Source organism: Arachis stenosperma, chromosome 3 (genome assembly GCF_014773155.1).
Source record: "Arachis stenosperma cultivar V10309 chromosome 3, arast.V10309.gnm1.PFL2, whole genome shotgun sequence".
Lineage (NCBI taxonomy): Eukaryota > Viridiplantae > Streptophyta > Magnoliopsida > Fabales > Fabaceae > Arachis > Arachis stenosperma.
This window is the reverse complement of record NC_080379.1, coordinates 153,489,258-153,501,565: the sequence shown is the minus strand read 5'-3', so window position 1 is coordinate 153,501,565 and position 12,308 is coordinate 153,489,258.

Below are 12,308 nucleotides of genomic sequence, written 5' to 3'. Positions count from 1 at the left end.
TAATACTTAATAAATAATTATTTGTATTTATATTTATAAGAATTTTATAAAAAAAATATAATTTTATTTATATTTATTAAAACTAAAATTTATACACATTAATCAATATAATTTATACTTATACTTTTTAGAATTTATACCATTAATTAATATATTTTATACTAAGAATTTTTCATCATTTAAAGGAGCAAGAGAAAACCACGAGAAATGGAGATAGAAAGAAAAGGGTTTTTTATTCGTTTCAGGCTTTCATAATGTATGGGCAAAGTGCTATCAATAATTTAGTGTAAAAAGGAAGTGCTCTTCCTCCAAAAGAAGCATATAGGTTTGTCCACAAATTGCCGAGACATAGTATGGGAAGGAAGGAAAAATTGCCAAGTTTGGTAAATTAACCCAATCAAAGTTGTAACGGTGGCAAAACTTTATGATCATAAAAGGCATGCATCAATCATTTTTGGCTTCATATACGATTGCAAATCAGGAAGTCTTGAATTTTTTTTTTCCATCGTTAAAATAAAAATAGAGTTTAATTAGAATACGTTATCAATCATATCTCAAGGTAAATATTTGCAATGATATCCTCGCCAAAGTTGGCCAACAACAAAATGATGATTCAAAACTTATTACATATTGTAGGTGAGTCCGATCAAATATTTCTTTTTCTTGTGTTTTCTTTTTTTTTAATTAAAATTTTTTATAATTAATCCTTAAGTTCTAATGACGAATCCAGAAATTTGATAAAAAAAATTGAAAATTAAAATATTATATAATTAAATATAATATTATATATTTAGTAATATATAATCATGCTTAATATTTTTTAATTAAAAAATATTAATAAGTACTTGTTATATAAAAAAGTTAACTTAGTTCTTATAATTTTATTATTTTGAATTTGATAAAATATAAAAATTATCTATTTTTTAATTAGTTTATTTTGTTGAGTATTGTTTACCTAAAAGCGGATTGTTTCTTGGACTTGAACGTGAGGTCTAAGTTCCTTTGGGGCAGCATTCAACGTTTCTTGGTGTCGCCGTCTGAGTTTTTCGTGAGGAGATGAGGATGGTATCTGCAAGGAATTTCGATACTTGAGTTAATAAGAGTTTCAAGCAGGTTTTTAGTAGGTTGGGCTCTCCATATACCTAAGAGTATTTAGAAAAGATAATTATTTTTTGAGAGTAGTTCTACCTTTAATGGTGGATAACTGTTCTTTTTTTCCTAAAAAAAATTGTTGAGATTTCTCTTCTAAATAAATGAGAGATATTTTAAGAGTTAATTACCTATCAAAATAAGTAGAAATGAGTTGGGTAGGTATAGTAGTAGTTAGATTTACTGAGTGTGCCTCTATTCATTTGGACCCGTCTATATTTTTTGGGACAAAATATGAATAAGTATTATTATGACTGCAAATTATATTTTTATGCTTCAAATCATAAAATAACATGCAACAAAATAATATAAATAAGTTGTTCTAATAACTTTGTTATATACATTTAAAATATATTAATTAATAAAATATATAAAATATAATATTTTAATAAATTTACTTAATATATTATAATTTTATTATCATGAATAAATAAATAAATTTTAAAATGATTTACTTTTATGCATGTATTATAATATATAAATTTTTTTTAACATCTAATTAAATATTGATGTTATTATAAATATTAAAATATTTTTATATGATAATAAATGTAAAAATTAAAAAAAATATATTTAAAAAAAGTGTAAATATTTAAAGATTTAAAAATTTATTTAATCGAAAAGTGATTGAAAATAATATTTTCCTCGATCTAAGGATTGTTACTTGTTTTAAAATTTAATAATTTAATTATTTATATAAGATAATTACTTATTTTATTTTTTAAATAAAAAATAAAATTATATAATATATAATTGTTACGGTGGGTAACCAGAGATTGATGGACTGGATGGAATTGGATGGCCCAATCGTCCGCGGATGGTGGCTTCTGAGCTAGTTTGCACGTTGGAGCCTCCTTCCGACTTGTGCTCGTGAATGAATGGGGGGTGGTACCTGCAAAGACACTCCGATGCCTAGGTTAGCAAGGGTGTGAGCAGGTCTAGAGAGTATTGGGCTTAGAGATACCTGAGGGGTGTCAGTGTATTTATAGTGGCGAGCCAATAACCACCGTTGGAGTAGTGCCATATTTTTAGGGTGTTAACCGTCCCATTATCTTAGGGAGGTTAAGATATGGCTCGATAAAGTGGTTAGAGAGATTTTAGGGGCAGTTACTCGTTTGAATGAGTGCTTATCTGCCAACTATTCTTCGTCCCGACTTCTTGGGAGTAAGTCGGGTTTGGCACCGACTTCTAGCGTGAAGGTTGGTGCTTAGTAAGGCTCAATCCTCTGGACTAGGCCTTTTATTTGGACCTGGGCCTTTATTATTGGGCCAGGGTAGGAACAGTGCCCCTACTTGAGCCCAAGATCTTTATAAGACTTGGGTTCGAGTATTTTACTCGGGGTCGTAGTCGACTTGTTGGAGGACCGACGTGATTTTCTGAAACCGACGTGACTTTCCGTGTCTCTTCGGTTCTGACGGTTACGTCTAATCAAGCGTCGTGTCCGTTAGGGATGTGCGTAGACTTTGGTAACGGTGCATTCTCATTAAAGACTGCCCCGCTTTTACCATTATGCCCCTTGGTATGTTTATAAATACTTTCCCTCTCTTTCATTTTTTCGTTTCTGCAATTTTTCAAATTTCTTCTTGCTTTGTTCGTGCTTCATTCTTGCATTCGGAGACCTCTGCTTCTTTCAACCTTCGTTTTTGGATAAAGGTTAGCGTTTTACTTTTATGACATGCTTTGTGATTGCATGCTTTTATTTTCTTTGGAGAGGGAGAAGTGACGTTGTAGGCTTTCGCATCCCCTTAGGGACTCTCGTTTTTTATTCTTTTTCTTTTTTCCTTTATAGGTTTTCGTCGTATTTTTAGAAAAATGTCTTCTGTAGAGGCTCTTTCTCAATGGGTTGATGTCACAGTCCTAGGAGAGGAACCTTTGGTTGATGCGGAGTTTATTACTCATCTTCGTACTCATCACAGGATTTGTGTTTCTGAGGAGGACGAGCCGAAGTATGAGTTGGTAGTCCCGGGTCCAGAAGACCGGGTTTGCTTTGGGAGGGCCAATGAGGCGTCTTCTCATTTCTTCTTTATGTATGAATGTATGATCACCCGTCTGGGTATCTTTCTTCCTTTTTCGGATTTTGAAATGTCTGTTTTGCACCACTGTCGAGTTGCCCCTACCCAACTTCACCCCAACTCTTGGGGTTTTCTGAAAATTTATCAATTTATTAGTCAAGCTTTGGACTTCCCGACTTCCTTGAGGATTTTCTTTTTTCTTTTCTACATGACTAAGCCCTTTAGTGGGCTAAACAACAAACAGCAGTGGGTGTCCTTCCGAGCCATACAAGGTCGGAGGATTTTCACCCTTTTTGACGAATCCTTCCATGACTTCAAAAATTATTTTTTCAAAGTGCAAGCTGTAGAGGGTCACCACCCCTTTTTTCTGGATGATAACTCTTCTCCTCGCTTTCCCTTATACTGGCTGGAGGCCTCCCCTTGTGAGAAATATGGTCTGGATGACCTGGATGAAGTAGAGGCTGCCATTGTGGGGTTCCTCCGAGAAGTGTGGGGAAGGATCCCATATTTGGATACTAAGAAGTTTCTCCAAGGGTCTCTGACCTTTGTCCAGGCGCAGCTAGGTAGCTTTTTCTTGTTTTAAATTTCCGACTTACCAACTGATCATTCCGACTTGTTTGATTCTTTAGCTATTGTTTTTCTTTTTCAGAAATGGCTAAGACAAATGCTTAAGAATCTTTCCAGAGAGTCCAGGAGGCCAAGGCCAAGTCTCGCGCTCGGGCCGGTGGTGCCAGGGTTATCTCTCCTCCTCCTCCTCCTCGGAACGTTGGGACTCTTTCCAAGCCTATCGTAATTTCTTCTTCAGCTCCCCCTCAGTCGCTCCCCGTCGTCCGACCTTCCCCTGACCCAAAGAAGCGCAAGACTTTAGAGTCTGGTGCTTCTGGTGAGGTTAAGGCGGATGCTATTGAGTTTGTCCGAAAGAATATCTATCCCCATGTTCGTATAGACATGGATGATATGTCTGTTCGGGGCCACCTTACCACTATGGTCGAGGAGAGTCTCAAGGCGGCGGGGGTTTGTGGCAAGCTCTTGGATATCTTTGAGAAGGCTCCCCTCAGCTCTTTAGGGACGACCTCGAAGGTCGAGGAGCTAGAGGGAAGGCTTTACTCATATCAGGAGCATGAGGGAGAGTTGAAGAAGGAGATCGCCAAGCTGAGGGAGGAGAGAGATACCTTCTGGGAGAAAGGGAAGGCTTTGCAGGCCCAGTTCAACATGGAGATGGAGTTGAGAAAAACGGCGCAGGCCAGCTATCAAAGCTTATTCAAAGATCTTGTGTCTGTGAAGAATGATCTGCTGAATTCTCGGAAGGCATATGATGAGTTGGAGGACTCAATTGCTGATGGCGCCGAGGAGTCTTGGAGGATTTTCTTGGAGCAAGTCAGGGTGATTGCTCCCGACTTGGATCTTTCTCTTTTACATCCTGACAAAGTTGTTATTGATGGTGCCATCGTGGATCCTCCTGCCCCCGTAATTGTTTCCGAGTCAGAATTGAAGACTTGGGGGCAGAGGATTATTGAGTCCCCTCCTCATTCCAAAGACGCTCCGAGTTCTTCAGCAGTTCCTCCTATCTCTTCATCTCCCATGGATACCTCTGGTGGCGCTCCTCCTGATTTCGGTGGTGGTGATCTTTCTAAAAAATGACTTGTGGCTATTTGGGGTCCGGCCTGTGGGCCCCCGTTTTTTAAACTCTATTTATTTCTAGTCTGAACAATTTTCTTTGGCCTTTTGAGGCCGTAAACAAAAAAAAATTTTTATGCGTGCCCTTTTTAATAAGGGTTTTAACTTAACAAAATAAATACCCTTTTTTGGATAAGGGTTTTAGTTACCTTATGCGTGTATGTCTTTTTGATTTTCTGAATTCCCCTTGACTTTTTCTTGAAAACCTTTCTTTTTGGCTCATTTGTTTTTCTGAGCTTTTTTGTTTAAGGACTTTTGGGACAGCCTTTAAACTTCTTCCTAGGTTTTCCTATCTCTTTTCGTTATCCCTCATACTCAACTTAGTTTTAGTGAGTTCTCATGACTTAGGTTATTTTCGCGATGTGTTTTTCTTCTACTCGGTCCTTCACTCCGATTTACGGATCGAAGTATTCCCGAGCTTTTCTACTCGGGATCTCGTTTCGACTTATGAGTCGGATTTTTTCCCGAGTTCTTACGATCGACTTCTTATAACCTCTTTACACCGACTTGTACCTCGTCGTTTTATCCTGACGACCATTTAGGTCGGTTCATGGGATTTTCACGTTTTGTCGAGTTTAAGTCGGCGCATTTCGTAGAAAGACTTAGAAAATAAAAACTGAAAAGGATTTTATAAGAGATATCGTAGATGAAAAAGATCTTTATTAATCGGGGAGGTACCTTTTTGCTACTAAGGGTTTTAATAGTCTATTTCCCTTAGCCTCTACTATGATGCCTCGTTAAAAACCCTTCTCCGGAAAAAACCCTTTTGGGAAAAAATCATGAAGTTGGGAAAAGAGTACATCAGGGAGTAGAGTTCGCTTTTAGCTGTAGTACCTTTTCATGTTACAAGCATGCCACGACCTCGGGAGCTCAGTGCCGTTCAGGTCGATTATTTTATAATAACCTTTTCCTAAAACTTCATTGACTTTGTATGGTCCCTTCCAATTTGCGGCGAGCTTTCCTTCTCCTGATTTGTTGACTCCAATGTCGTTTCTGATTAAGACCAAATCATCTGGAGCAAATGTTCTTCGAATGACTTTTTTGTTGTACCTTGCAGTCATCCTTTGCTTTAACACTGCTTCTCTTATCTGGGCATCTTCTCGGACTTCGGGGAGCAGGTCGAGCTCCTCTTTGTGCCCCTGTATGTTTCCGATCTTGTCATGGAGAATTACCCTTGGGCTTTGCTCATTGATTTCTATTGGTATCATTGCCTCCACACCATAGACTAGTCGGAAGGGTGTTTCTCCCGTGGCGGATTTGGGTGTTGTCCTGTAGGCCCATAGCACTTGAGGGAGCTCTTCAGCCCAAGCTCCTTTTGCTTCTTGCAGTCTCTTCTTTAGTCCTGCCAGTATGACTTTGTTGGCTGTCTCGGCTTGCCCATTGGCTTGTGGGTGCTCCACCGAGGTGAACTGATGTTTGATTTTCATACTGGCTACTAAGCTTCTGAAGGTAGCATCGATGAATTGGGTTCCATTATCCGTAGTGATGGAATAAGGTATCCCATATCTTGTGATGATATTTTTGTAGAGGAACCTCCGACTTCTTTGAGCGATGATGGTGGCCAATGGTTCTGCTTCTATCCACTTTGTGAAATAATCTATTCCCACGATCAGGTATTTGACTTGTCCAGGCGCTTGGGGAAAAGGACCTAACAAATCCATTCCCCATTTTGCAAAAGGCCATGGAGAAGTGATACTGATAAGCTCTTCTGGTGGAGCCACGTGAAAATTTGCATGCATTTGACATGGTTGACATTTTTTCACAAATTCTGTGGCATCTTTCTACAAGGTCGGCCAATAGAATCCAGCTCGGACTACTTTCCTGGCTAGTGACCTTGCTCCGAGATGATTTCCGCAGATTCTGCTATGTATTTCCTCCAATACCTCGGTGGTTCTTGAGGTCGGTACACACTTTAACAATGATGTTGATATCCCCCTTCTGTAGAGGATATTTCTCACCAAGGTGTAGTGTTGTGCTTCCCTTCGGATCTTTTTAGCTTCTTTCTCCTCTTTAGGGAGGATGTCGAATTTCATGTATTCAACTAAGGGGTTCATCCATCCGAGGTTTAAACCGACTACCTCAAGTACTTCTTGTTTATCTTTTATTACTGAGGGTTCCTGGAGGATTTCTTGGATCAGGCTTCTGTTGTTCCCTCCTGGTTTGGTACTTGCTAACTTGGATAGGGCGTCTGCTCTGCTGTTTAGATCCCGAGTTATGTGTTTGACCTCGGTTTCCTCAAAACGCCCAAGGTACTCCAAAGTTTTTTCCAAGTACCTCTTCATATTTGGGTCTTTTGCCTGATATTCTCCACTTATCTGGGAGGTCACCACTTGTGAGTCGCTGTATATCATCACCTTTGTAGCACCGACTTCTTCTGCTAGTTTTAGTCCAGCAATCAAGGCTTCATATTCTGCCTGATTATTTGAAGCCGGAAATTCAAATTTTAAGGAAACCTCTATCTGGGTTCCTCTTTCATCCGCCAATATTATGCCTGCACCGCTTCCCGTTTTGTTGGAGGATCCATCTACATAGAGTTCCCATGTAGTTGGTTTTTCCTCCTGATCCCCTGCGTATTCTGCAACGAAGTCGGCGAGGCATTGAGCTTTGATCGCTGTCCGAGTTTCATATCTTAAGTCGAACTCGGAGAGCTCTATTGCCCATTGAACCATTCTCCCTGCAATATCCGTCTTTTGGAGGATTTGCTTCATGGGTTGGTTCGTACGGACTTTTATGGTGTGAGCTTGAAAGTAAGGTCGTAACCTTCGTGAGGCTACTACTAAGGAGTAAGCAAATTTTTCTAGTTTGTGGTACCTTAGTTCGGGGCCTTGTAGAACTTTGCTGATGAAGTAGACTGGATGTTGCCCGACCTCGTCTTCTTTTATCAGGGCTGACGAGACAACCTTGTTTGCTACGGATAAGTACAGGACGAGGTCTTTCCCAAGTACGGGTCGGGTTAGAATAGGAGGTTGGCTTAAAAACTTTTTGAACTCCTGAAATGCCTCCTCGCATTCAGGAGTCCATTCGAACTGGCATCCCTTTCTTAATAAGGAAAATAGTGGAAGGGATTTCAGTGCCGAACCTGCCAAGAATCTGGAGAGGGCTGCAAGTCGGCCATTTAACTGCTGGACTTCTCTCAGACAAGTCGGACTTTTCATTTCTAGGATGGCTCTGCACTTGTCGGGATTGGCTTTGATCCCTCTTTGTGTTAGCATAAACCCTAGAAATTTCCCTGCTTCCACTGCGAAGGCGCACTTTGCGGGATTTAATCTCATCCCGTGCAGCCTTATGGTGTCGAAGACTTGCGAGAGGTCTGTCAAGAGGTCGTCTTCTTTCTTTGTTTTTACCAGCATGTCGTCGACGTATACTTCCATTAGGCTCCCCAGATGAGGGGAAAACACTTTATTCATCAACTTTTGATATGTGGCCCCCGCATTCTTTAATCCGAATGGCATGACCACGTAGCAGAAATTAGCTCTGGGTGTGATGAATGATGTTTTCTCTTGGTCTGGCTCATACATTGGGATTTGATTATATCCTGAGTGGGCGTCCATAAATGATAAGTATTGGTACCCCGAGCTAGAGTCTACTAGGTTATCAATACTTGGCAGGGGATAAGGGTCCTTGGGACATGCCTTATTTAAGTCGGTGTAGTCGACACACATTCTCCATTTGCCATTCTGTTTTTTGACTAGCACTACATTGGCTAGCCATGTTGGGTATTTGACTTCTCTGATGAAGCCAGCTTCCAGGAGTGCCTGTACTTGTTCTTCTACTATTAGGGCTCGTTCTGGACCGAGCTTGCGTCTTCTTTGTTGTACAGGTCGGGATCCTGGATAAACCGAGAGCTTGTGGGACATGAGCTCGGGGTCAATCCCAGGCATGTCAGAGGCCTTCCAGGCGAAGAGGTCGGAATTATCTCTTAGGAGCCTAGTCAACCCTTGTTTTAGAGTTTCCCCTAGGTTGGCTCCTATATGAGTGTTCTTCCCTTCCTCTTTACCAACCTGTATCTCCTCGGTTTTTCCTCCCGGTTGTGGTCGCAGCTCTTCTCTGGCCCTTGTGCCACCGAGCTCTATTGTGTTAACTTCTCTGCCCTTTCCTCTTAGGTTTAGGCTTTCATTGTAGCACTTCCTTGCCAACTTTTGATCTCCCTTTACCGTTGCTATTCCGGATGAGGTTGGGAATTTCATGCAGAGGTGGGGAGTAGATACCACTGCTCCGAGTCGATTGAGGGTAGCTCTGCCGATTAAAGCATTATATGCTGACCCCCCATCAATGACTATGAAGTCTATACTCAGAGTCTTTGATTTTTCCCCTTTTCCAAAAGTAGTGTGAAGGGGCAAAAATCCTAGTGGTTTTATTGGCGTGTCCCCTAATCCGTATAGGGTGTCGGGGTAGGCTCTTAATTCTTTCTCATCTAACCCTAGTTTGTCGAAAGCGGGCTTAAAAAGGATGTCCGCCGAGCTTCCTTGGTCTACTAGGGTTCTGTGGAGATGGGCATTTGCTAGGATCATGGTTATCACTACTGGATCATCATGTCCAGGGATTATTCCTTGCCCATCTTCTTTTGTGAATGAAATGGTAGGGAGGTCGGATGACTCTTCCCCGACCTGATAGACTCTTTTGAGATGTCTTTTGTGAGAGGATTTGGTGAGTCCTCCTCCCGCGAACCCTCCTGAGATCATGTGGATATGTCTCTCTAGTGTCTGCGGCGGTGGGTCTCTTCTATCCATGTCGTCTCGCTTTCTCTTTCCGTGACCGTCCGACCTTTCTATGAGATATCTATCAAGCCGACCTTCTCTAGCCAGCTTTTCTATCACATTTTTAAGGTCGTAACAGTCGTTTGTGGAGTGACCATATATCTTATGGTACTCGCAGTAATCGTTGCGGCTTCCCCCTTTTTTATTTTTAATGGGTCTAGGGGGTGGCAATCTCTCAGTGTTACAAATCTCTCTGTATACGTCCACTATAGAGACTTTCAGAGGAGTATAAGAGTGATATTTTCTTGGCCTTTTGAGACCGAGTTCTTCCTTTTTCTTGGTTTCCCTTTCCCTCTCTTTTGTTGAGGGAGGGGGCCCAGGTCGCCAACTCAGGTCTCTTAGTTTGGCGTTTTCCTCCATATTGATGTACTTTTCAGCTCTTTCCTGTACATCACTTAGAGAAACGGGATGTCTTTTAGATATGGACTGCGAGAAGGGGCCTTCTCTGAGTCCATTGACTAATCCCATTATGACTGCCTTTGTGGGCAGGTCTTGAATCTCCAAACATGCTTTGTTGAATCTTTCCATATAGGCTCGCAAAGATTCTCCGATCTCCTGTTTTATTCCCAGGAGGCTCGGTGCATGTTTCACTTTGTCTTTCTGGATTGAGAACCTCATCAAAAACTTCCTTGAGAGGTCTTCAAAACTAGTAACCGACCTCGGGGGGAGGCTATCGAACCACTTCATCGCTGCTTTCGATAGAGTGGTCGGGAAGGCTTTGCATCGTGTAGCGTCGGAAGCATCAGCTATGTACATCCGGCTTTTGAAGTTGCTCAGGTGATGCTTTGGATCCGTGGTCCCGTCATAGAGGTCCATATCAGGGCTTTTGAAGTTTCTCGGAACTTTAGCCCTCATGATGTCCTCGCTGAAGGGATCCTCCCCACCTAAGGGTGGTTCTTCTTGTTCGTCGCGGGAGTTGCGACTTTTGAGGGAGGATTCCAACTGTAAGAGCTTTCTTTCTAACTCTTTTCGTCGTTCCATCTCCTCTTTTAGGCTCTTTTCAGTTTCCTTTTGTCGCTCTCGCTCCTGCTCTAATTGTTCCAGGCGGCTGTGGACTAATCCCATGAGTTCAGTTACATGGGGTGGTCCTTCTTTTTCTGACTCGCGCCCTTCTGAGGAGTTTACCTTCGGATTCTTTATTCCGGAAGTGCCTTCCCTGTGTTGATTATCGATTTCTTGGTGGAGGGTGAGGTCCACATCGTTGTTGCCTGTGTCCAGATTCTCTTGTTCAGAATCTGTCTCCACATGGCCTTCTTCGTGGGATCTATCTGCCATCGTTGGATGATCTCTCAGGTCCCCGGCAACGGCGCCAATGTTACGGTGGGTAACCAGAGATTGATGGACTGGATGGAATTGGATGGCCCAATCGTCCGCGGGTGGTGGCTTCTGAGCTAGTTTGCACGTTGGAGCCTCCTTCTGACTTGTGCTCGTGAATGAATGGGGGTGGTACCTGCAAAGACACTCTGATGCCTAAGTTAGCAAGGGTGTGAGCAGGTCTAGAGAGTATTGGGCTTAGAGATACCTGAGGGGTGTCAGTGTATTTATAGTGGCGAGCTAATAACCACCGTTGGAGTAGTGCCATATTTTTAGGGTGTTAACCGTCCCATTATCTTAGGGAGGTTAAGATATGGCTCGATAAAGTGGTTAGAGAGATTTTAGGGGCAGTTACTCGTTTGAATGAGTGCTTCTCTGCCAACTATTCTTCGTCCCGACTTCTTGGGAGTAAGTCGAGTTTGGCACCGACTTCTAGCGTGAAGGTTGGTGCTTAGTAAGGCTCAATCCTCTGGACTAGGCCTTTTATTTGGACCTGAGCCTTTATTATTGGGCCAGGGTAGGAACAATAATAATTTTATATAATTAAAATTGTTAACTTTTCTTCAAAAACATTAAGAGGGCCAAGGCCCTCTGCTCTTGGATCCGTTCTTGCTAAACTTACTTGAACTTTATTATCAAAATAACTTGGTCATGTCACGGATTTATTTATACCATCCCATTTTTTTTCTTTCTTTAGCTGTTGAGTTTATATTTCGGGGTGTGCATCGTCCTAAGATTGTTTCATTACAATTTTTTTTCTTTTTTGCATTTTGGGCCCCGTTGTCAATAAAAACAGATCAATATGTTATATTTCTTTCACCTACTGTTTAAAAAGTTATTCAAAATCTTATGTGATTAACAGACATTATAAATTAGTTTTATAACAGTAATCAGTGAAAAAATTGACATGTCATTCATGTCATTTATCAACTAGTTTTTATAATAAAAAAATGATCTAAAAATAGATTATATGGCATTATAAATTTATGTCAAATAGTTTTTTTTTTATCTGACAATAACTTTTTCAGCTAAATACATTCCCTATATACAGCAACTAGTTATTGTCTCTTGAGTTTTACATGCATTTATATTCCACTGCATTTACTTTTCTTATTGACGAAAATAGAAGTTATTCATAAGAGATGAATCCCAGAATAAATCACTAATGATCGTCAACATGGGACCCTCTCAAAAGGAAAAAAAAAACGGAAAAAAAATAGAAGAAAATATTCTAAATCTGAGAGAAGATTACTCCTAAAACAATAACACTAGTCTTAAAAATTTTAAAAACAGAAGTTACAGCAAAAGAGGATTAAAATAGTCTGAATTTGCCGTCTAACAGTTAATATGTCTGCTATATATATATTGTACCGAACAACATCCATACATACTAAAGGAC